This window comes from Cherax quadricarinatus, chromosome 68 (genome assembly GCF_038502225.1).
Source record: "Cherax quadricarinatus isolate ZL_2023a chromosome 68, ASM3850222v1, whole genome shotgun sequence".
In the NCBI taxonomy this organism is placed as follows: Eukaryota; Metazoa; Arthropoda; class Malacostraca; order Decapoda; family Parastacidae; genus Cherax; species Cherax quadricarinatus.
The window spans coordinates 10554918-10580928 of NC_091359.1; the positions used below are offsets into that span (position 1 = coordinate 10554918).

The 26011-nt window shown below is 43.6% G+C and overlaps 1 protein-coding gene across 2 annotated transcripts in view; it reads right to left on the reverse strand.

Moving 5' to 3' along the window:
• The window catches only part of LOC128697904 (uncharacterized), a 442628-nt gene that overhangs the window by 102133 nt on the left and 314484 nt on the right, over positions 1 to 26011 (reverse strand). The window lies entirely within an intron of this gene.

Below are 26011 nucleotides of genomic sequence, written 5' to 3' on the forward strand. Positions count from 1 at the left end.
AACCACAGTGAATGTGGTATTTCATATCCGTGTGCTTTTGCGATCTCGTTCTTAAAAGAATGTTGGCAGAGAAAATTTAAGTGATTGGAATTTAATTGCTATTAATGTGATTAAACTCAGAACGACCAAGCCAATATAACGAAAAATACATCACTAAACTCACTACCAAACATACCACCAAGAAAACACACCACCAAACACACAAAAAAAAGAAAAAAAAAATACCAAACACACACACAACACCACATTGTAAACACAATCCGACAATTCACCTTAGATCCAGCACATAGACCAAATTCCGTTTTGCAAATGCCTGCGTTTGTATCCTGGCCAGATGTGTTGCGTATTACAGTTTTCCAAAGAGCACTCTCCCGGGGCCCCAATATTGTGTTACTGGTTAAGGAAATTTATGCAGCGGAGGAGAGGGCTGGAGGATAGACGGTGAACGTACCTTAAATGTGTTGTAAAGTTTCCAGGATGTCGTATCAACTTAAGAAGAAGAACGAGACATTTAGATATTTTATTGTGGTAACATTTCGCCATCCAGTGGCTTTATCCATACAAATTCAAGGACATAATTGCAAGACAGTAGAAATATACACAAAAGCTGAGGTAATCAGTCCCTCAGTCTTGGAGTTGGTGAAGAGCACCGTAACGTTGAAGAGTCTGAAGAACAGGAATGAATATTGGTTCCTATAGACTGGCGTCAGGTTAGGGACGTGTAGCAGACGATGACACCCCAATGGCAATAAAAGACTCCAATGGAAATAAGTCACTTTGTCTGGCTTTTTTTGGGTTATCCCAGGTTCTCTACACATATGCTGCTATGTGTGATGATCTATGCAGCTGCATTTGTGTATACCTAAACAAACTTACTGACACTGGTAGACGGGATTCCCCAGTGGAAGTAGGTCATACCTGAGGGACGGGCCAGTAGCAGCTAAGAAGGAAGTGTAGACGTCCTCTGTCTACACTTAGATGTCTAATTCTTCATCTTGTCGAAATTAGACATGCGAGTCTAATTTTTCATCTTGGCGAAACGTAGTCAACAAATGATCGCATTATACTTCATTTGTGTATTTTTCTATCGTGTCGGTATTTAATACCTTTTGTCTCATTTGATAAACAAAGATCGAAACATCGCAATTCTGCGGTAGATTATATCGACGGTACATTGATGAGATAAAAAATGCGTGGTTATGATGTTTTGTTGAGAAGACATTTCGCCCACCAGAGATTTCATCAATGCACCATAATCCCTGGTGGACGAAACGTCTTCACAATGAAACGACAGAACCCGCGTGCAGACCGAAACATCTGTAGAGCAACACAATACCGACATATCAAATCAAATCAAGTTTATTCTCTATAAGGGTTACAATATGGGGTTTACAGGATTTGGATATTGTGTGGTTTACATGTTATAAAATACTAATTACAGAGGGGGCCACTGGAACACCTAGCATGGCTAGGCATTTCGGGCAGACTTAGATTATGGTATTAAGGAGTCACTTAAGACTAAGTGACTACATTATAATTTGTGAGTTTAGCAATGTGAATGCTTTTGTTTTGGCACAATACAAAGTGTCTATATTGGAGTATCATAGGCAAACTTATGACTAGTTAGGCTTCATTATTTTAAGATTAAGATTAGTATTTCTGTGTTTATAGTCAGTGGGTGAGTGAGTGTAATTGTGAACCACCAGGTGGTTATCATGTAGTTAGTTGTCGGGGTGTATCAGGGAGATGTTTTCTAACTGTAATTTTGAAAGTGATGAATGTGTCTGCAGTTCTAGAGTTCTTAGGTAGGGTGTTCCAGATTTTAGGCCCTTTGAAATACATGGAATTTTTGTAAAGGTTTAGTCGGACACAGGGAATGTCATAGAGATGTTTGTGTCTGGTGTTATGCCTGTGGATCCTGTCACAACTATCAAGAAAGCTTTTTAGGTCAAGGTTAATATTGGAATTTAAGGTCCTGTAGATATAGATTGCACAGTAGTAAGTGTGGATGTTCTGAACAGGGAGTAAGTTTAGATCTATGAAGAGTGGGGGGTGGGGGGGGTGTTGCCAGGGATGGGATTTAGTGATTATTCTTACTGCGGCTTTTTGTTGGGTTATTATTGGCTTTAAGTGTGTTGCTGCAGTTGAACCCCAAGCACAGATAGCATAGGTGAGGTATGGATATATAAGTGAATGGTATAGTGTGAGAAGGGCCAATTTGCGGCACGTAGTATCGTATCTTGGAGAGATTCCCCACCGTTTTGGATACTTTTTTTTTGCTATGTGTTGGATATGGGTGCTGAAATTTAAGTTGTTGTCGAGGTATAGGCCTAGGAATTTGCCCTCATGTCTGGCAATTAGAGTGTTGTCGATCTTAATGTTAAGTTGCGCAGCACCTGCTCTGCTACCAAACATAATATAGTAGGTTTTGTCAGTGTTAAGTGTAAGTTTATTGGCTGTCATCCAAGTTGATATTTTGAGCAGCTCCTCGTTAACAATGGTGTTGAGGGTGGCAAGATTAGGGTGGGAGATGATGTACGTAAGTCGTGTCGTCAGCAAAGAAAATGGGTTTCAGGTGTTGGGATATGTTTGGAAGATCATATTGATGAATAAGACGCATTTAGCAACACCTGAATGTCTTCCACACGTAGAAAATGTTATTGCCCAAACGTATCGCCCACAGAACAGATTTCTTCTATGGAATACATGTGAATAAAGCATAGAAGGCAGCATAGAGCAAGACCTATTGCGATATATTAATGATAAACTGATAAAGCGTGTCCTGAGCGAAACGTCTCTCAAAGATGCCCAGGTGTTACACATGTGCCTTATTCCTCAACTAAAAGAAACATCGTCAGAAGCAAGTTTTGCCCTGCATACTCTATCCATCTGCTGGATAAATGCAACATGTATATTTTACGAATTAGGCGCAATTTGAGGAGAGGAAATTATACACGACGTTTCGGTCCTTCCTGGACCGTTATCAAGCCACAGCTGGAGAAAGTTGTGACTTTACAATGGTCTAAATATAGCTGAAATGACTAGAGCAATTCGTATATTGTTCCAGTCGCAGTTTCGTGTGTTAGTTGTGACCAGTTTGAGTCACGAACTTGTAGGTCAGTTGTGAATTGTTTCAGGCACTGTAATGTTAGTTGTAAATTGCTCCTACCACGGTTAGCTGTGGACTGTTCCAGCCACGGTATTGTGGGTTAGTTGAGAACTGTACCAGCCACGGTATTGTGGGTTAGTTGAGAACTGTACCAGCCACGGTATTGTGGGTTAGTTGAGAACTGTACCAGCCACGGTATTGTGACTAACAGTTGTAGCAAATGTTAAAAATTACAGGTGTTATAACTAGTAAATGTTAAGACTAGCAGGTGTTACCAATATCAGGCATAAACACTAGGAGACCAGTAAGTGCTAAGAGTAACAGGTGTTAAGACTAGCACCTGTAATAAAACAAAATCATCTAGCAAGGGTATCGATATAAACTAGAAGTCAGCAGCAACAGCAACAACAGCGGAGGCAGGCGCGCAGCGCACAATGGCAGCGGCAGCAATGGCAGCAGCGGCAGCAATGGCAGCGGCAGCTACAGCAATGGCAGGCAGGCTACAAGCAATGGCGACGCAGCAGCAGCAACAATGGCAGCAGCAGCTAGCAATAGGCACGCTACGGACAATGGCAGCAGGCTACAGCAATGGCAGCAGGCGGCGGGAAGGCAGCAACGGCAGGCGGGAACAACGCGGCGGCAGCGGCGGCGGCAAGCAGCAGCAACGGCAACAAGCAAGGCAGGCGGCGGCACGGCGCAGCGGCAGCAGCATCGGCAACACAGCGGCGGCGGCGGCACACGCAGGCGGCAGCGGCGGCGGCACGGCAGGCAGGCAGGCAGCGGCACAACGGCAGCACGGCGGCGGCAGCGGCAGCGGCAGGCAGCAACGGCAGGCAGCGGCAGCAAGCAGCACGGCGGCAGCAAGGCAGCACGCAGCATCAGCGGCACGCCAGCGGCAACGGCGGCAACACAGCAACAGCAGCAGCAGCAGCAACAGCAACAGCAGCCGCCGCTACCAGCTAATCTCCCTCAAGAGTTTCACTCCTTCCACGAATATTTGTAATCGCGGGAGCTTATATGCATTTTTTGTTCAAGTTTGTACTATTTAAAAAATACCATGAACATTCTGCACTTTCACACAATAAACAGCTTTGATCCGAGGAATGGGAGGACAGCTCCAATTGCAGAGATCAAGAGCCCTTCAGCTGCTTCTTGGCAGTTTGACATAAGAGCAGTCGTGATATATTTGGATCTTGTGAAGAGTTTGGGATAGTTCATTGTGCTCGTTCTTGTTTCAGGGGCCCCTTATTGCTTCAGGGACCCAGGGTCCCGTTATTACCTCAGGGGCCCAGGGGCACCGACCCACTGCCTGATTGCTGCCGGGGTCCCTCTTAACACGGGTAATTGGCTGCAACAAGGGCCATCGCAGAACTACGCTGCCCAATTACAAGCCATTCTCAAGATATTGTCCAGGATGCGTTACTATTCTATTCTGTTACTATTACTACTACTACTGTTACTACTACTACTATTACTACTAATACTACTACTACTATTACTACTACCTCTATTACTACCATTCATCACACTACTATTATTACTACTATTACTACTGCTACTATTACTGCTATTAATACTACAACTATTGATATTCTACTAGTACTGCTACGACTGCTACTACTACTACTACCGCTGCTGTTGCTGCTACTACTACTACTGCTATTACTAGTACTATTAATATTTTAATAATATCTTGCTTAGATCATACTTGTCCTAACATCTAATGGAATTTTGGTAATCTGTTTATCCCGGTCTAAATAAAGTTGGTATTACAACTGTTTCAAAAATATTTTCGTAGTTTTTAAAAGAAAATCGCAGTTATAAACAGAAATATAGAAGACTAACTAGTATACTTAAGTCCTTTCAAAACGAATGTCTTGATACTAGTGAAACGCTCTTGATCCAGGGAGCCAGAGCTATCCTTCATTTACATTGGAATTCGTGTTTACAGTACACTCACGAGTGTATTCATGTTTGTATTATCCGGATTCTTTGGTATTCCACACTCAACATTCTTTAGTAAGTCACTATGACGCGATTGTTTTGTTTTTGTAAACACATCTGAACAAGTGAATGATTGAATAACACGTGCTGTGAAGGACTTTCAACTTGCTATTCATTTCTGACCTTTACAATCGCATTCACTAAATAAAATCGCTTCACGAGAGAGCTGATTGTATTATGATTCTTTTCAGTAAGATTGAAATAAAGTCTGCGTTTTTGTATATCATGTTTTGTGCGTTTCGTCATATTTGTCTTCCCGTGAAAAAGATACGCTTGCAGAAAGGGAAACTTTTTGCTGGTGGACAGACTTCGCTTGTCAACAGGCGAAATGTCGCGAAACGTCTCGATAAGGCTTCTATCTCAAGTCTGTTTCACAATCTGTCGACTCTGCGCCATGTGCACCCATACTTGCTTTCTGCTCTAAATTTTCCATTAACCTTTTTTTCACTTCTTAATGTAAGATATCTTTCAGGGAAAATGGCATGTGTTAATAGTCGAGTGAATGTCATATTTATAATTTATAATTAATTTTTTACAGTCTGGTTGCGAGTTTGTTTCGCAGTTAGTGTGCGAGAGGTGGAGCCTCCTCGTCTTCCCTTACACTAAATTATCCATACAGGTTCAACACTACTTACAAGAATAAAAAAAAATTGCCTATGTTGTATTTTTTTATTTTTTTAATGTGGCCTCTTTGTGATGTGACCCCCATTTATGTAGATTCAGAATGCTGGACGGGGACGCGCACTGTGATCTTTTCATGTACCAGGCCCACCATTGTATTTCAGTCCAATATAGAGAAAAATGGTGGAAGACGAAGAGGAAGTTTAAGATAATCAGTCCCTCAACCTGGAGTCCGTGTGTTCAGTCCTTCAGTCTTGAAAAACGTACAGCAGATGTAGATATTACGTTTGTCAAGGAACAGGACAAGTGTTTCTTGACGTGGGTCTTAGTCACATGATGACCCACAGCTGGAGCTTTTGGTCACTCGATCGAGTCCTTCCTCTACCTTACTGGTCCACCTCTTTAAAAAATTAAGGATATAATTATAACTACCACATATTCTTGTACAGCATATGCTCTGAAAAGTGGCTTATATACTGCAGCGAGGTGAGCAGCAGCAGGAGGCGGCGGTGTCACCAGTGGACAAATCCACTAGTGTAAGTAAGTCATGCCTGTAGGTTCGGCAAGCGAAGAATTCCCTCTAGCAATATCCCAAGATGTCTGACAGATGTGATGTAAATGGCCTAGAAAATCCTCTTTTTGTAGGTTTTCTAAGCCATTTACATCACAACTATAACCATGAGCCCCACGCCAGTATTTTGTTTATTCAATGACAGTCGTTCATCTTCACTTATATTAGAGTTAAAGATATCTTTTCTTTATGGATGGATGGAAAAGGCATATCATAGTGGGGAAAGAATATAGGCCAGTATAACACGGGATGAGGTCCTTGCATCTGGGGGTCAGAGAGAACATTTAAGATAGTATGATGGTAGTGGTAAAGCAGGGTGGTATGGTGGCAATATAAACACAAATGCAGTATAATGTGATCCTTTATTGACTACGTTTCGCCCACACAGTGGGCTTTTTCAAGTCACAAACAGAACTACCTGGGGTGGAAGGAACGCGAGTATTTATAGTCCGGCTGAGGTCAGGTGAAGAATGCTGCATCTGATGATGTACCGAGTTGGGTTGTAGAGTCTAAAAACTTGGGTAGCTTGGAAAGGAGACTGGACAAGTTTGTGAGCAGACCTTCTACAGTGTTCTTATGTGGGATAGAGATGCAGAAGTTTCTTGGCAAGTGGTTCAGCTATGTTATAGAAGCCACTATTCTGGTTGAAGTTGTCGGATATAGAAATAAGTGATGATTCCAGGATTCTTCGGTATTGGGTGTTGTCTTCTGTGGCGATAAGTCTTGAGTTTCTGTAGTTTATCAAGTGGTTGTGTGAATTACGGTGTTGTACGCAGGCATTCCTTGTGTCGTCAGACCTGCTTGCGTATTGGTGTTCTGAAATACGTGTTTGGAGGTCCCTTGATGTTTCGCCCACGTATAACTTGTTGCAGTCATTACAAGGGATTATGTATACCCCTGCAGAGGATGGAGGCTTGTCCTGCCTACTACTGGTGATGTCCTTGATGGTCGTGGTTGTGGAGGTAGATACTTGGAATGATGTTTTGGCAAAGATGTTGGAAACATGTTTGGCAATGGAGTTGGTGGGAAGGACTATGTATCTCTTCTCGGCAGTGTCTTCTCTGGGTGTGTTGAAGATGTTTAGTGCTCGCCGTCTGCAGTCTCTGATGAAGTGACGAGGATAGTGGAGTTTGGAAAATACCTGTTCAATTATAGTGCATTCTTCCTCAAGGAACTCGTTGCTGCAGATTCTGAGTGCACGCAGGAAGAAGCCTATAATTACACCACGTGGTGTAATTATAGGCTTCTTCCTGCGTGCACTCAGAATCTGCAGCAACGAGTTCCTTGAGGAAGAATGCACTATAATTGAACAGGTATTTTCCAAACTCCACTATCCTCGTCACTTCATCAGAGACTGCAGACGGCGAGCACTAAACATCTTCAACACACCCAGAGAAGACACTGCCGAGAAGAGATACATAGTCCTTCCCACCAACTCCATTGCCAAACATGTTTCCAACATCTTTGCCAAAACATCATTCCAAGTATCTACCTCCACAACCACGACCATCAAGGACATCACCAGTAGTAGGCAGGACAAGCCTCCATCCTCTGCAGGGGTATACATAATCCCTTGTAATGACTGCAACAAGTTATACGTGGGCGAAACATCAAGGGACCTCCAAACACGTATTTCAGAACACCAATACGCAAGCAGGTCTGACGACACAAGGAATGCCTGCGTACAACACCGTAATTCACACAACCACTTGATAAACTACAGAAACTCAAGACTTATCGCCACAGAAGACAACACCCAATACCGAAGAATCCTGGAATCATCACTTATTTCTATATCCGACAACTTCAACCAGAATAGTGGCTTCTATAACATAGCTGAACCACTTGCCAAGAAACTTCTTCATCGCTATCCCACATAAGAACACTGTAGAAGGTCTGCTCACAAACTTGTCCAGTCTCCTTTCCAAGCTACCCAAGTTTTTAGACTCTACAACCCAACTCGGTACATCATCAGATGCAGCATTCTTCACCTGACCTCAGCCGGACTATAAATACTCGCGTTCCTTCCACCCCAGGTAGTTCTGTTTGTGGCTTGAAAAAGCCCACTGTGTGGGCGAAACGTAGTCAATAAAGGATCACATTATACTGCATTTGTGTTTATATTGCCATTGTGTCGGTATTTTATACCATTTATTTCCAGGGTGGTATGGTGGTAGTATGCAGGGGGTATGGTAGCAATAAGACTGTAGTACTCTATTACCACTGCTACCAGCTGTCTCCTCCACCTCACAGAGAGGCTGCATTTTCTCTGCTTCCTGCTGTCTCTTCCACCTCATACAGAGGCTATATTACCTCCGCTTCCTGCTGTCTCATCCACTTCACAGAGAGGCTATATTACCTCCGCTTCGTGCTGTCTCCTCCACTTCACAGAGAGCCTATATTACCTCCGCTTCCTGCTGTCTCATCCACTTCACAGAGAAGCTATATTACCTCCGCTTCCTGCTGTCTCCTCCACTTCCAAGGTTCTCCTTCATTGCTTCTCCAATCCGAAAATCGCTGAAGATTTTCCCGTGGTGCCTCGCGTAATGTTGTCCCCAGCCTGTCATCTGCGTTTATGATATCTGAGAAGAACTGGCATCCTTCCTTCCCTGGCACTGTCCCTGTGGTCCTTTTCTACTGGCCTTGCCCTCGTGGTGGCCCTGTTGTAATGGCCTTGTCCTCTTGGCACTCTTCCTGTGGCCCTGTTCTACTGGCTTTGTCCTCGTGGCCCTGTTCTACTCGTTTTTTTCTCTTGGCCCTGTTCTACTCGCTTTGTCCACGAGGCCCTGTTCTTGTAGCCCTGTTCTAATGGCCTTTTCCTCATGGCCCCGTTCCCGTGCCTCTGTCTCCATTACTTTAGCCACATAGATGTGGCCTTATTGCCCTATCACTGTGGCCCGGTTGCAATAGCGCTGTTCCAGTGGCCCTATTCCAGTAGCACTGTTCCAGTGACACTATTCCAGTGGCACTGTTCCAATGGCCCTGTTCCAGTGGCACTGTTCCAATGGCCCTGTTCCAGTGGCACTGTTCCAATAGCCCTGTTCCAGTGGCACTGTTCCAATAGCCCTGTTCCAGTGGCATTGTTCCAATAACACTGTTCCAGTGGCACTTACAGTGGCACTGTCCCGTTGACCCTGGCACTTAGTTCCCCTCCCATTCTTTCCACACACTTCATTCTTTTAATTCATACCTCTGGTCTCTCTCTCTCTCTCTCTCTCTCATCTCTTTCATCTTCCCCTTTCTTGCTCTTTTTCAGTCTCCTTTGTCACCTCTCCTTTTTTATTTACTCTTGTGTTTCCTCTCTCACTCTGGGCACGACTCCCATTCATGTCTCTCATTGTGTGTGTGTGTGTGTGTGTGTGTGTGTGTGTGTGTGTGTGTGTGTGTGTGTGTGTGTGTGTGTGTGTGTGTGTGTGTGTGTGTGTGTGTGTGTGCGCGAGCGAGCGAGAGAGAGAGAGAGTGTTAGAAGCATGTTTCGCCTCGTCACTTGTGAAGGGCTACCTTTATGCTGGTGTCCAACTCTTGATCCGAGGAACTGGAGGTGCCCCTCCCCTTCCTCTGATGAAATCCGAGTGTCTCTCATTTCCAAAGAGGCTGTGTACTCTCATGTCCGTCCCCATGCCAGTTACAGTTTCCCCTTCCTTCATTACAGTTTCCCCTTCATTACAGTTTCCCCTTCATTACAGTTTCTCCTTCCTTCATTCCAGTTTCCCCTTCCTTCATTACAGTTTTCCCCTTCCTTCATTACAGTTTTCCCCTTCCTTCATTACAGTTTCCCCTTCCTTCATTAGTTTCCTTTCCTTCATTATCGTTTCCCCTTCCTTCATTACAGTTTCCCCTTCCTTTGTTGCAGTTTCCCCTTCCTTCGTTACAGTCTCCCCTTCTTCATTACAGTTTCCCCTTCCTTCCAGTTCCAGAATCCCATGCCCAACATTCCTCTCATGTCTATGATTAGTTCCTATTATTTGGGGTGGCAGATCTCGCCTCTTCACGATCCTCGTTTGTTCTATTTACTGCCTGATCCGAGTTTCTCATATCTCCGGTCATTTAATTTATCTTTGTCGTGTACTCATTCTTGTAATTAATTTCCGCGTCTACGCTTATTTTCTAACTATTAAATCTTGCCAGTGCAGCTTCATCATATTCAGTTCTTTCGTCTCTTTTCAGATTTTTTTTTTTGAAATGAACAAATCTCATTAAGTCCTCCATCTTTTATCCTACACCCATCATTCACGAAGATTAATGATCATCTCCCGTTATACGGGAAGGAAGTTACTAAACTCTGGTGTCCTCCCGTCATACAAGAGGCAAGTGTTGCTGTCTCTCCCGTCACAGCGGTCCAGCAATGTTTGGGCTGGGTAATCTCGCCTGGAGAAAGTCGTAATTCACTTTGTTTCAGGTTAGGCGCTTGCTAGGCTGATTCACTCGGCCCCACTGTAGGAAGTTCGACCCCACTGGCCCTCTTGATCCCCTTCCCTGAGGGAGTGATGCGACGGCTTCCTAAAGTGACAGACTGCTTTCTGTTGGTACTGGCCACCGTAAACACTGTGGCTTAGTTTATGTCCTGCCCCCCGGGAATGTCTGCGCACACACACACACACACACACATGTAGATGTAGACATCTCTTTTTACCTTATTCCTAGTATATATCCTTTACAGTACAATAATAAGATATTATCTCCTACATTGTATAATAAGGTATTAAAAGGACCCTAGTGGAAATAAGTCACTGACTTTTTCGGGTTATCCCAGGATCGCTACATATATGCTGCTATGTATGATAATCTATGTAACTGTATTTGTGTATACCTGAATAAACTTATGTGTTGTATATAACAGCACATTCTCAAGACGTTGAATCGTTTAGGCGTGTATTTGTGTTGCATGTGTGTGTGTTGCATGTGTGTGTGTTGCATGTGTGTGTGTTGCGTGTGTGTGTGTGTGTGTGTGTGTGTGTTGCGTGTGTTCACCTTTAATGCCAATAGTCTGGAAAAATATCACGGATGTGAACCATAAATTTGGCCGCCGTCTCACACGACAAAACCAATCGTGCGAGAGAGATAAATTGGGCAAGAGATATGTTGGTACGTGTGTTGATGTAGGTCAACACCTGCGCTGCTGACACCTGCCGCAGGTGTCTGCCAGCAGTCACAAGTATCTTCTAGCAGTCACAAGTGTCTACCAGCAGCCGCAGGTGTCTGCCACCAGCCGCAGGTGTCTACCACTAACACCTGTGAAAGGAGTCACAGGTGTTGTCTGAATACAAAACCTGCTTTAAGTAATGCTGAGTGGATCAACAAAGGTCATGATACCATAAAGCATCAAAATTAATAAATCTACCATAAAGCACCACAGTTAATAAAGCTGCCATAAAGCACCACAGTTAATAAAGCTGCCATAAAGCACCACAGTTAATAAAGCTGCCATAAAGCACCACAGTTAATAAAGCTACCATAAAACACCACAGTTAATAAAGCTGCCATAAAGCACCACAGTTAATAAAGCTACCATAAAACACCACAGTTAATAAAGCTGCCATAAAGCACCACAGTTAATAAAGCTACCATAAAGCACCACAGTTAATAAAGCTGCCATAAAGCACCACAGTTAATAAAGCTACCATGAAGCACCACAGTTAATAAAGCTGCCATAAAGCACCACAGTTAATAAAGCTACCATAAAGCACCACAGTTAATAAAGCTACCATAAAGCACCACAGTTAATAAAGCTGCCATAAAGCACCACAGTTAATAAAGCTACCATAAAGCACCACAGTTAATAAAGCTACCATAAAGCACCACAGTTAATAAAGCTGCCATAAAGCACCACAGTTAATAAAGCTACCATAAAGCACCACAGTTAAAGCTACCATAAAGCACCACAGTTAATAAAGCTACCATAAAGCACCACAGTTAATAAAGCTACCATAAAGCACCACAGTTAATAAAGCTGCCATAAAGCACCACAGTTAATAAAGCTACCATAAAGCACCACAGTTAATAAAGCTACCATAAAGCACCACAGTTAATAAAGCTACCATAAAGCACCACAGTTAATAAAGCTACCATAAAGCACCACAGTTAATAAAGCTACCATAAAGCACCACAGTTAATAAAGCTGCCATAAAGCACCACAGTTAATAAAGCTACCATAAAGCACCACTAGTATGACATAGTAATACAACAATGTACTGACACATGTTATACACAGATGTGCAACTCAAAACACGCAACAAGGCACGAAATGCACAACAAAAAACACCATAAAACACGAAACAGCACATAAAGCGCCATAAAACACACTAAAACACAGCGCACAAAACACCATAAAACACACTAAAACACACAGAACACAACACAAATCATAAAACACCTTACAATACAACACAAAACACCATAAAACACGATACACAGCACATAAAGCGCCATAAAACACACTAAAACACAGCGCACAAAACACCATAAAACACACTAAAACACACAGAACACAACACAAATCATAAAACACCTTACAACACAACACAAAACACCATAAAACACGATACACAGCACATAAAGCGCCATAAAACACACTATACACAGCGCACAAAACACCATAAAACACACGGCACAGCACATAAACCACCCTAAAACACACGACACAAAACGCTATAAAACACACGGCACAGCACACAAAACACGGTAAAACACAACATAACACAGTAGAGTCCAATACTCGTCTCATTCTCTACCTTGACCTGATCCATGGCTTCCCTTGAGTGTACTAACCGAAGTTCCCCCCCCCTCTCCCTCTCCCTCTCCCTCCCTCCCTCTCCCTCTCTCTCCCTCTCTCTCTCTCTCTCTCTCTCTCTCTCTCTCGTTTCAAAAACATTTTGCAAGAGGTTGATCAAATTGTGCCAGCTTGCACTGTGTATTTATTAGGTGTTGCAACCTATGGCGTCGCTCGTTGCAATGCCATTTAACTGATCTATCTTCGTCTTGCAACGAGCGACGCCAGAGGCTGCAACGCCTAACAAACGCACATTGCAAGCAGGGTCCATACACGTCTTGTACATAACACTCCCTCAAACACTCCGAAACATTCCCAAACACTCCTAATCACTCCAGAACCCACTTCAACACTCCCGGACACACTCCAGCACACTCCAACACTCCCCCAGCACACTCCATCACACCACAACAACATCTCTAGCAGTCTCTCGTCCACTCGACATATATCTCGCGAGACACTGGCTGTCTCGAGTATTTATTAACCAATTGCTTGAGGCCGAGATCAAATTGCCACCATTATAACCTGGGCGTCATTGTAAGGGAAGGGGGAGAGATGAAGGTATTGTGGGGGTGGAGGGAGAAACTGAGGAGAGGAGAGAAGACGTAGATATTGTGGGGTAGATAAAGCACTGTTACGGTAGAAGTAGACATTGTGGGAGAAGAGGAAGATATTGATGCTAGTCCTCCGCCTGTATCATCAACCGCACTAACACATGATAAATGGCGTCATTAATGTGCCTGTGGAGGGATATACAGCCATGTGTTATTATTATGGTCCTAAATTACCTCAAACGAGGACATACCAGAGAGGACATACAAGTGAGGACACACAAGTGAAGACATGCAGGTATACACTATACACACTGGCGAAGTGTTCTGTATTTTGACACCCCAAGACTATTGTGCCTATGTGGTGCCAATGCTAACCTTCCTATGGTGTATAAATATACGTAGTTGGATGAATCTTATTTAAGCCAGCTGGCCCAGTGGCTAACGCGTCGGTCTGGAGTCTTATGACTCTCTGATCGCGGGTTCTAACCTCATCCGTGGTATGGTAGGCTTGCAATCATGTCATTACGATTTCGTGAGTCGAGTTACTATTGTTATACATGCTCTCAGGTATGTTAAACTGGACGGAAACACTCAGGAATTCAGAGGTGAAGGGAGGTTAATTCCCGTCAGCTCTATATAAAGAATAAGTAATGTTTGCTGACAGTAATTCCCTCACAGTGATTATGATAATGGTATACGTTTCGGAATAAACTTACCTAATTAGTGCACATGTGTCTTACTTATCAACTCCCTCATAGTTAGTATCATTATCGTTTTATAAAAAAAAGGTTGTGTGTGTGTGTGTGTGTGTGTGTGTGTGTGTGTGTGTGTGTGTGTGTGTGTGTGTGTGTGTGTGTGTGTGTGTGTGTGTGTGTGTGTGTGTACTCACCTAGTTGTACTCAACTAGTTGAGGTTGCGGGGGTCGAGTCCGAGCTCCTGGCCCCGCCTCTTCACTGATCGCTACTAGGTCACTCTCCCTGAGCCGTGAGCTTTATCATACCTCTGCTTAAAGCTATGTATGGATCCTGCCTCCACTACATCGCTTCCCAAACTATTCCACTTACTGACTACTCTGTGGCTGAAGAAATACTTCCTAACATCCCTGTGATTCATCTGTGTCTTCAGCTTCCAACTGTGTCCCCTTGTTACTGTGTCCAATCTCTGGAACATCCTGTCTTTGTCCACCTTGTCAATTCCTCTCAGTATTTTGTATGTCGTTATCATGTCCCCCCTATCTCTCCTGTCCTCCAGTGTCGTCAGGTTGATTTCCCTTAACCTCTCCTCGTAGGACATACCTCTTAGCTCTGGGACTAGTCTTGTTGCAAACCTTTGCACTTTCTCTAGTTTCTTCACGTGCTTGGCTAGGTGTGGGTTCCAAACTGGTGCCGCATACTCCAATATGGGCCTAACGTACACGGTGTACAGGGTCCTGAATGATTCCTTATTAAGATGTCGGAATGCTGTTCTGAGGTTTGCCAGGCGCCCATATGCTGCAGCAGTTATTTGGTTGATGTGCGCTTCAGATGTGCCTGGTGTTATACTCACCCCAAGATCTTTTTCCTTGAGTGAGTGTGTGTGTTTCTGAGATGTTAAAACCCGTTACACATCTGTCACATGAGAAAAAAAAATCCTCTTTCTGTGAAATGCAGACAGACACTGTGGAATTTACTGTGCTTTGTCTGGTGTCAGTATCATGCAGGAAATTAACGCAAAGTATGTGTCTGTAAAAGTGGTGAGGAACCTTTTTACACTGGAAGGCCGCATTAAAATTAGCTCTACTCCAATAAGGCAGCATTCAAGAAATTTTGATTAGATATACTGCAATGTCAATTATTTTGCAACCAAGAAAAATAATTGATTTCGAAGGTCGTACTTATAGCCCTAGAAGGCCTCAAGGGACCTTAATTATGACTGTAGGTTCTCCAACTCGGATTCCAGATGATGATATAACTTTCCCAACACGATATTTCACATTATGCTTTACTAATTATCCCCGTCCTTCTCTTTCCCATCCTTATTCTCTTCCTTCCCCTCCCTCGTTTGTCCCTCCCTCCACCCCCTTCCTTTCGCTCTCGGAATTTCGTTAGGGTAGCAATACGAAGAGTGAGGAAAGTTGATGGAGCGAACCCTGACTCTCTCTCTCTCTCTCTCTCTCTCTCTCTCTCTCTCTCTCTCTCTCTCTCTCTCTCTCTCTATTTATACCTTATATACAGTGATTGTGAAGGAACGCTCCGATTTGAAATATGAAAAAAAAAAACTAACAGTGCTAGGGGAAGGAGAGAGGAGAGGGAGGGGAGGCGAGAGGAGATGTGGGAAGGGGAGGCGAGAGGAGATGTGGGAAGGAGAGGCGAGAGGAGATGTGGGAAGGGGAGGCGAGAGGAGATGTGGGGAGGGGAGGCGAGAGGAGATGTGGGAAGGGGAGGCGAGAGGAGATGTGGGAAGGGGAGGCGAGAGGAGATGTGGGAAGGGGAGGCGAGAGGAGATGTGGGAAGGGGAGGCGAGAGGAGATGTGGGAAAGGGAGGCGAGAGGAGATGTGGGAAGGGGAGGCGAGAGGAGATGTGGGAAGGGGAGGCGAGAGGAGATGTGGGAAGGGGAGGCGAGAGGAGAGGTGGGAAGAAGAGGCGAGAGGAGATGTGGGAAGGGGAGGCGAGAGGAGATGTGGGGAGGGGAGGCGAGAGGAGAGGGGGGTAGGGGAGGCGAGAGGAGATGTGGGAAGGGGAGGCGAGAGGAGATGTGGGAAGGGGAGGCGAGAGGAGATGTGGGAAGGGGAGGCGAGAGGAGATGTGGGAAGGGGAGGCGAGAGGAGATGTGGGGAGGTGAGGCGAGAGGAGATGTGGGAAGGGGAGGCGAGAGATGTGGGAAGGGGAGGCGAGAGGAGATGTGGGAAGGGGAGGCGAGAGGAGATGTGGGAAGGGGAGGCGAGAGGAGATGTGGGAAGGGGAGGCGAGAGGAGATGTGGGAAGGGGAGGCGAGAGGAGATGTGGGAAGGGGAGGCGAGAGGAGATGTGGGAAGGGGAGGCGAGAGGAGATGTGGGAAGGAGAGGCGAGAGGAGATGTGGGAAGGGGAGGCGAGAGGAGATGTGGGAAGGAGAGGCGAGAGGAGATGTGGGAAGGAGAGGCGAGAGGAGATGTGGGAAGGGGAGGCGAGAGGAGATGTGGGAAGGAGAGGCGAGAGGAGATGTGGGGAGGGGAGGCGAGAGGAGATGTGTGAAGGGGAGGCGAGAGATGTGGGAAGGAGAGGCGAGAGGAGATGTGGGGAGGGGAGGCGAGAGGAGATGTGGGAAGGGGAGGCGAGAGGAGATGTGGGAAGGAGAGGCGAGAGGAGATGTGGGGAGGGGAGGCGAGAGGAGATGTGGGAAGGGGAGGCGAGAGGAGATGTGGGAAGGAGAGGCGAGAGGAGATGTGGGGAGGGGAGGCGAGAGGAGATGTGGGGAGGGGAGGCGAGAGGAGATGTGGGAAGGTGAGGCGAGAGGAGATGTGGGAAGGGGAGGCGAGAGGAGATGTGGGGAGGGGAGGCGAGAGGAGCTGTGGGGAGGGGAGGCGAGAGGAGATGTGGGGAGGGGAGGCGAGAGGAGATGTGGGAAGGGGAGGCGAGAGGAGATGTGGGGAGGGGAGGCGAGAGGAGATGTGGGGAGGGGAGGCGAGAGGAGATGTGGGGAGGGGAGGCGAGAGGAGATGTGGGAAGGGGAGGCGAGAGGAGATGTGGGAAGGGGAGGCGAGAGGAGATGTGGGAAGGGGAGGCGAGAGGAGATGTGGGGAGGGGAGGCGAGAGGAGATGTGGGAAGGGGAGGCGAGAGGAGATGTGGGAAGGGGAGGCGAGAGGAGATGTGGGAAGGGGAGGCGAGAGGAGATGTGGGAAGGGGAGGCGAGAGGAGATGTGGGAAGGAGAGGCGAGAGGAGATGTGGGAAGGAGAGGCGAGAGGAGATGTGGGAAGGGGAGGCGAGAGGAGATGTGGGAAGGGGAGGCGAGAGGAGATGTGGGAAGGGGAGGCGAGAGGAGATGTGGGAAGGGGAGGCGAGAGGAGATGTGGGAAGGAGAGGCGAGAGGAGATGTGGGAAGGAGAGGCGAGAGGAGATGTGGGAAGGAGAGGCGAGAGGAGATGTGGGAAGGAGAGGCGAGAGGAGATGTGGGAAGGAGAGGCGAGAGGAGATGTGGGAAGGAGAGGCGAGAGGAGATGTGGGAAGGGGAGAAAAGGGAACGAGGAAAAAAATATGATATACGAAAACTGAAAAGATCCAAATTTATATTTGCAATGCTGAATTTTTATGAGCTCTCATTGTGACTATAAACACAAACAAAACGCAAACACACACACCAAAAAATCCACAAATACACACCCACACACACAAACACCCGCACACACTACCAATGCAACCACAAATATATTAGTGGCCTGGTGGCTAAAGCTCCCGCTTCACACACGGAGGGCCCGGGTTCGATTCCCGACGGGTGGAAACATTTCGACACGTTACCTTACGCCTGTTGTCCTGTTCACCTAGCAGCAAATAGGTACCTGGGTGTTAGTCGACTGGTGTGGGTCGCATCCTGGGGGACAAGATTAAAGACCCCAATGGAAATAAGTTAGACAGTCCTCGATGACGCACTGACTTTCTTGGGTTATCCTGGGTGGCTAACCCTCCGGGGTTAAAAATCCGAACGAAATCTCTTATCTTACATACATACATACATACACACACACACACACACACACACACACACACACACACAAAACCTCTTAATTTCCAGAGCAACATGCAGGGAGGCCTATTTATTTTTCGACAGAACTTTGCATTTAGTTAATTGGTGCCTCGTCAAACACGGGAGTTTTAAACAAGCGCAATAAAACTCAATATAACCCAAGGACTTTTGAGGTAAACAAAAAAGAAAGGAAAGTGGAGATATACACTGAGAGGTGTAGTGAATATCTCAGTGTTTATACACTGAGAGGTGTAGTGAATATCTCAGTGTATATACACTGGGAGGTGTAGTGAATATCTCAGTGTATATACACTGAGAGGTGTAGTGAATATCTCAGTGTTTATACACTGACAGGTGTAGTGAATATCTCAGTGTATATACACTGGGAGGTGTAGTGAATATCTCAGTGTATATACACTGAGAGGTGTAGTGAATATCTCAGTGTTTATACACTGAGAGGTGTAGTGAATATCTCAGTGTATATACACAGAGAGGTGTAGTGAATATCTCAGTGTTTATACACAGAGAGGTGTAGTGAATATCTCAGTGTATATACACTGAGAGGTGTAGTGAATATCTCAGTGTATATACACTGGGAGGTGTAGTGAATATCTCAGTGTATATACACTGAGAGGTGTAGTGAATATCTCAGTGTATATACACTGAGAGGTGTAGTGAATATCTCAGTGTATATAAACTGGGAGGTGTAGTGAATATCTCAGTGTATATACACTGGGAGGTGTAGTGAATATCTCAGTGTTTATACACTGGGAGGTGTAGTGAATATCTCAGTGTATATACACTGAGAGGTGTAGTGAATATCTCAGTGTATATACACTGAGAGGTGTAGTGAATATCTCAGTGTATATACACTGAGAGGTGTAGTGAATATCTCAGTGTATATACACTGAGAGGTGTAGTGAATATATCATAGTGTATTCACTGCTGCTGCTGCTGCTGCTGAGGCTGGCAACATTCACTGCTGCTGTTGCTGCTGAGGCTGGCAACATTCACTGCTGCTGCTGCTGCTGAGGTTGGCAACATTCACTGCTGCTGCTGCTGCTGAGGCTGGCAACATTCACTGCTGCTGCTGCTGAGGCTGGCAACATTCACTGCTGCTGTTGCTGCTGAGGCTGGCAACATTCACTGCTGCTGCTGCTGCTGAGGCTGGCAACATTCACTGCTGCTGCTGCTGAGGCTGGCAACATTCACTGCTCCTGCTGCTGCTGAGGCTGGCAACATTCACTCAACAATAGCATCTTATAAAAGGAGTTTTTTCTAACTAGTCGATATAATAAAATTCTGACAATGTTATCGACTTTCATGATTCTAATTATGCAAATGTTGCTCTAGTATGTAGTTAGAGCTGACGCAACGCAAACTTGTAAGCTGACGCAACGCAAGCTTTCAAGATGATGCAACACAAGTTTTTAAGCTGATACAACGCAAGTTTCTAAGCTGACGCAACGCAAGCTTGTAAGCTGACGCAACACAGGCTTTAAAACTGACGCAACACAAGTTTTTAAGCTGATACAACGCAAGTTTCTAAGCTGACGCAACGCAAGCTTTTACGTTGAAAAAAGTGAGTTTCTTTGAGCAAATTACTGTATATTACGCAAAAGTGTTTAACATTACGCAACAGAAGTTCACATTACGTAACAAAAGATTCTGATATTCACTATTTTCAGTGACGCAACAGAAGCTAACATTACGCAACAGAAGCCCCTATTATACAACAGAAGTCTTAATTAATCAACAGAAATCACCACAAGAAGCCAATTCTTAATTACTAACCTGGTGATTCTAGTTTCACAATGTCATTAAAACCAAATGAGGACACGTACCGTTCATGTATAGTTCCCTCTCGCTCCAAATATGCACGCTAGTACTTGATTGGTTGGTTAACGGGGTTATTAAAGCCTGTGTACTGGACGAGAGTCATTAAGGCTGCATATTACCCGTTTATCACCTGTCATTAATAATTTAATCCTTACAACAGGGAATACAGTAAACTCTGTGTTTATATACTGAAAAATACATTCATCTCGGTGTACATATACAGATATACATTCATCTCGGTGTATTATATATAAAGAGATGCATTTCAGTGTATATACAATGGGAGATGCATTCTCCTCGGAGTATATACATAGATATATTCATCTCATTGTATTATATACACAGAGATGCATTTATTTCGGTACATATACACTGACATGTGTTCATCTCGGTGTATATATACGTCTTGGCGAATAGATAAAACTCTTTTTGCCGAATAAGGCAAGCGAAAATTTGTGCATGCAATAATCTCGCAAAAATCATTCTAAACCTAACGAAAAAAATATATTTCACTGTGTTTGTTTATTATTAAGCTATTGTAAACTTATCTAAAATATATCTAGTTGGATTAGGCTAAATTAAACTGCGCTTGTTAAACTAATGTTAGGTAAGTTTTCTAAGGTTCTTTTGTTACAAAATTATTAATTTTTACACTAACATAAATGAAAAAAAATATATATCTTGAAACGTATAAAAGAAAATTTTAGAAAGGGGTCAATTTTAAATGAGTTCTTGCTAATTGACCAGTTTTACATCTTGGGCACGACATATATATATATATATATATATATATATATATATATATATATATATATATATATATATATATATATATATATATATATATATATATATATATATATATGATGCTGGCGAGGGATACAATGTCTCAATATTTTTTTAATGTTTCTCAACGCTCCTAGTTTTTTAAATGACCCTAATTGTTTGCCAATATTCACTATTCTTCAGTGTTCCTAAATATTCCTCAGTGTTCCTCAACATTCCTCGATATTCCTCAATATTCCTCAGTGTTTCTCAGTGTTCCCTCATAAGCCGACTTTGCTACTAGAGAGGCAGAACTTACCGACAGTGTGTATGCAAATGAGACAATTCGCGGATGATGGTATTGTATAAAATTCCATAACACCGCGTATTGTTTCTTATCTGCATTCATGAGCTCATTTTCCCGGAGAGGCGAGCTTGAGCCTAATCTCTCTGAGATTAGGACTGTGAACTGGGCCAAGATCACTGTACTGAACCAGTCACAGGGACGGTGTACCGAGCCTCCACCACTCCTTATTGATAGGACGCGTGTGCAACCGTTAAGGACCTTTATTCCGAAACGTTTCACCCACACCGTAGACTTCGTCAGTCGAATGCAAAGGAGGTAGCAGGAGCAGTAGAGATGCAGCTTCGAGGTGGTCAGTCCTTCAGCCTAGAGTACAGTTCATCTCTGTAGTCTTTAATAATGTGAAGCTGAAGGATCGGTATAGAGATTGATGTTTCAGCTCCATAATGTTCCAGACGATGGAGCAGAATTCTTCTCCAGGCTGAGGGACTGACCATCTCAAAACTTCGTCTGCGAGGGTGATGGACTGATTACATCGTCTCTACATCTCTACTGTTTCTGCTGCTTCCTCGGTGCTCGACTGAAGAAGCCTACTGTGTAGGCGAAACGTTTCGGAATAAAGATACCTAACTGTTGCAGATGTTTCTTATCAACTTGTCGGTACTGTATACCATTATTATATTCACACCATTCCTTGTAATGAGTAATTCAGAGAGAGAGAGAGAGAGAGAGAGAGAGAGAGAGAGAGAGAGAGAGAGAGAGAGATAAATAAAGGATAGAGAGATAGAGGATAGAGAGAGGATAAATACAGAGATAGAGATATAAATAGAGGATAAAGACAGAGATAGATAGATATAGAGATAGAGAGAGAGAGAATGAATGAATAATATTAATGCACTATTTTTTCCCTGTGCCAAATTTCTTTTTTTTTTCTTGAAAAGTTAACAAAAGTTAACAAAAGTTAACAAAAGTTAACAAAAGTTAACAAAAGTTAACAAACGTTAACAAAAGTTAACAAACGTTAACAAAAGTTAACAAATTCCTCAGAGAATACTTCTCGCACACAATTTTTTCCTCGTCAAAAAAAAAAAAAAAAACACGAATAAATCTTCGTTATAATCAACCATAGTAAAACAATTACAATATCACTATTTACTTAATAGGTTCCACCAATTTTCCAATAATTTAAGTTATTTGGGCGATTTGTTCTAATTATCGAAGAGTCATTAGTGCATCGTTAATTAATACACATTATATAAATTATTTATATTACTTTCCTTTACATTATTGACCAGGAAAGTTGCAAAATAAAGCCAGAGAATGCAGTTGTTAAGGAATAAAGTGAGTATCCCTATTAACGTAGAGTACCTCATTTAACGTAATGAGTATCCCCATTAACGTAGAGTAGCCCCATTAACATAATGAAGTGAGTATCCTCATTAACGTAGAGTATCCCCATTAACATAAAGTGAGTATCCCTATTAACGTAGAGTATCCCCATTAACAAAGTGAGTATCCCTATTAACGTAGAGTACCTCATATAACGTAATGAGTATCCCCATTAACGTAGAGTAGCCCCATTAACATAAAGTGAGTATCCTCATTAACGTAGAGTATCCCCATTAACAAAGTGAGTATCCCTATTAACGTAGACTATTCCCATTAACATAATGAAGTGAATATCCCCATTAACGTAGAGTACCTCATTTAACGTAATAAAATGAGTATCCCATTAACGCAATAAAGTATCCCCATTAACGTAATAAAGTATCCGCATTAATAAGTGAATATCCCTATTAACGTAGAGTATCCCCATTAACGTAATATAGTTAGTATCCCTAATAACGCAATAAATTATCTCCATTAACGTAAGAGTATCCTCATTAACGTAACAGAGTATCCCCCCAACGTAACAGAGTATCCCATTAAGGTAACAGAGTATCCCCATTAACTTAATATGTTGTGGTGTCGACCTGGGTTATTCAAGGGCGAGTTAATAAAAACGTCTTATCGTACCCCGGCTGGGATTGAACCCGCGGTCAGAGAGTCTCAAAACGGCAGTGAAGGGACTTGAGCTAGAGTTCGTCACGGCCACGCTAGCTGGAGATTCGTCTGTAAAAACTTGCATTTGTGGTCACAGTGGTGCCTGTGCTAACCTTCCTATGGTGTAGAAATATACCTAGTTGGACGAATCTTATTGTGGCTAGCTGGTCTAGTGGCTAACGCGACGGGCTGGAGTTTTGAGACTATGACCGCGGGTTCAATCCCAGCCGGGGTATGGTTGGTTTGCAATCGTGTCATTACGATTTCGTGAGTCAAAAACGTCTTTTACTGTCTTTATTAATACCACGTTTCGGCCACGTGCTAATAAAGCCTATCTTTTGCTACGCGTTTTTACCACTTATTCTTTTACCACTTTCTTAACCACTTATTTTTACCACTTATTTTATTTCACCACTTATTTTTTATTTACCACTTATTTTTTTACAGGCTAACAGCTGGTATCCTGCCTAGGCTAATTTCAAAACCCAGCCGTATCTGAGGTATACTATCCCCCCCCCAGGATACCACCCACACCAGTTAGGTAAGTCATACATCATCTGTGTTTTAGTTAAGTATGTGAGTGGTAGTACGTGGGGGCAGCACGGGAGGCCCACCAGGGTTTAGAGAAAACTGAAAAGCCTAATTCTAAAAATAACCGTGACAAACTGCCTCAAAAAGGTCGCGTCAGATCAATGTCATTATCTTCTCTAATGGCATTATGAGTTACTATTGTGGCGAATTATATACTATAAAGGCACAATACCGTGACTGGAAAATACAGATAACCCGCATTTAGGAGAATGCAGCTTATAACAACGTTTCGGACGCGATTAGCTAATGGACCAAGTTGAATCGAAACGTCGTTATAAATATCACCCTCTCAAATAAGAAATTTTTTTTTTAATTATAACATTTTTGGAACTAATGGCTACTTAATGTAAATAAGTATTTTTTTATGCCATTTTATTAATAAGACTGATTATAAAAACTGAGACATATGTGCAACATCTGGGTGTCTTTATTGTAGACGTTTCGCCATCCAGTGGCTTTATCAGTACAAATTCTAGGATATAATTTGATGACAGTAGAACTATATACAAAAGATGAGATAATCAGTCCCTCAGCCTTGGAGTTGGTGTGAAGAACACCGTAGTTGTGAAGATTCTGGATTATTATTATTACAATCAAGGGTGAAGCGCTAAACCCGGAGGATTATACAGCGCCTGGGGGGGGATGTGGAAGGCATTCAGGCTTAATTTGGGGAACTGGAGCACAGATCCAATTCCCTAAATCAAGAGCCCCTCACCAACATCAAGGAACCTCCCTTGAGGGGTGAAGATTCTGGAGCACAGGCAGTAAAGATGCGCGGATGTTGCACATGTGCGTCAGTTTTCATCTTGTCGGTATTGTATACCATTCTTGTACAACTTGTCAGACACTGCAACATCATGGAATCTTGGTTCAGAGGACATCTACATGACCTTCTTCAGGGCTACTACAACTACAACTTACCCATCCATTTGGGTAGGACCTACTTCCACTGGGGAGTCCCGCCTACCAGTGACTATGCCCTCGTCTGCTACCCGTCCCAGTCCACCTGGCGTTAGTATATAAGCGCCAGTCTTCTTGCATGTGCTCCAGAGTCTTCACGACTACGGCGCTCTTCACACCAACTCCAAGGCTGAGGGACTGATTACCTCATCTTTTGTATATAGTTCTGTCATCAAATTATATCCTAGAACTTATACTGATAAAGCCACTGGATGGCGAAACGTCTACAATAGACACCCAGATGTTGCACATATGTCTCAGATTTTATCATGTCGGTATTGTATACCATTCTTGTACAAGACTGATTATACTTATTTTTTCCTATTTTTGTAAATATATCTTTTGAAAAGTTTTCTACCCCCGCCGCCTTTTCATGTATTTTAGAAAGTCTTGAAAACACTGATTTAACAAATATTTCGAAAAGACTTTTTTTTTTTTCCACAGTATATGTTTCCTTAGAATCTTTCATAAGCATTATTTTGTCCACAATCCTCTTAGTAATTCATGGATCGAAAAAACTTGGTTTTTTATAGTTACGTTTGGTTTAAAACGAACGTTAGCCCTCCTTGACAGTGTCAGGATCGACGACACAACTGGAACTAATGCTACGTTTTTATTGTGGCAACGTTTCGCTCTCCAGGAGCTTAACAAAGCTCAGGACTCTCCCACAATGCACTGTATCACAACCCTACACCATAATTCACTACCACAATACACTAACACAACACTGCACCACAATACACTGTAACACAACACTGCACCACAATACCCCCGTACCAGAGTAACGCCACAATAACACAGCTCGGTCAACAGGTCATGTGTCAACCGCTGGCTGCTACAAATCGGATTAACATTGTTGAATTTCTAACTCTTTCCCGGAGCCTTCACCTAACTTTTTTTCCTGTGTATTTTTAATGTCAGTCTTTTTTTGTGGCTAGGCGTGTTATTTCTGCGGCATGTGATAAACCTGTGACCAGTTTCGAGAGTTTTTGTACCCTGGCTGCCGGGAATATTCAACAAAGCTGTTGCTGTTGGCAGCCCTCTGTCACACGTGGCAACAGCAGTTTGTCTGTTCTGACGCTTGGCGGCGGTAAGATCAAGTTCTCTCTTTAAAACTCCTACATTTGTTCCGGCAATGTTACTGATAGCGGCTGGTAGTAGGCTGAATAGTCATGGACCAC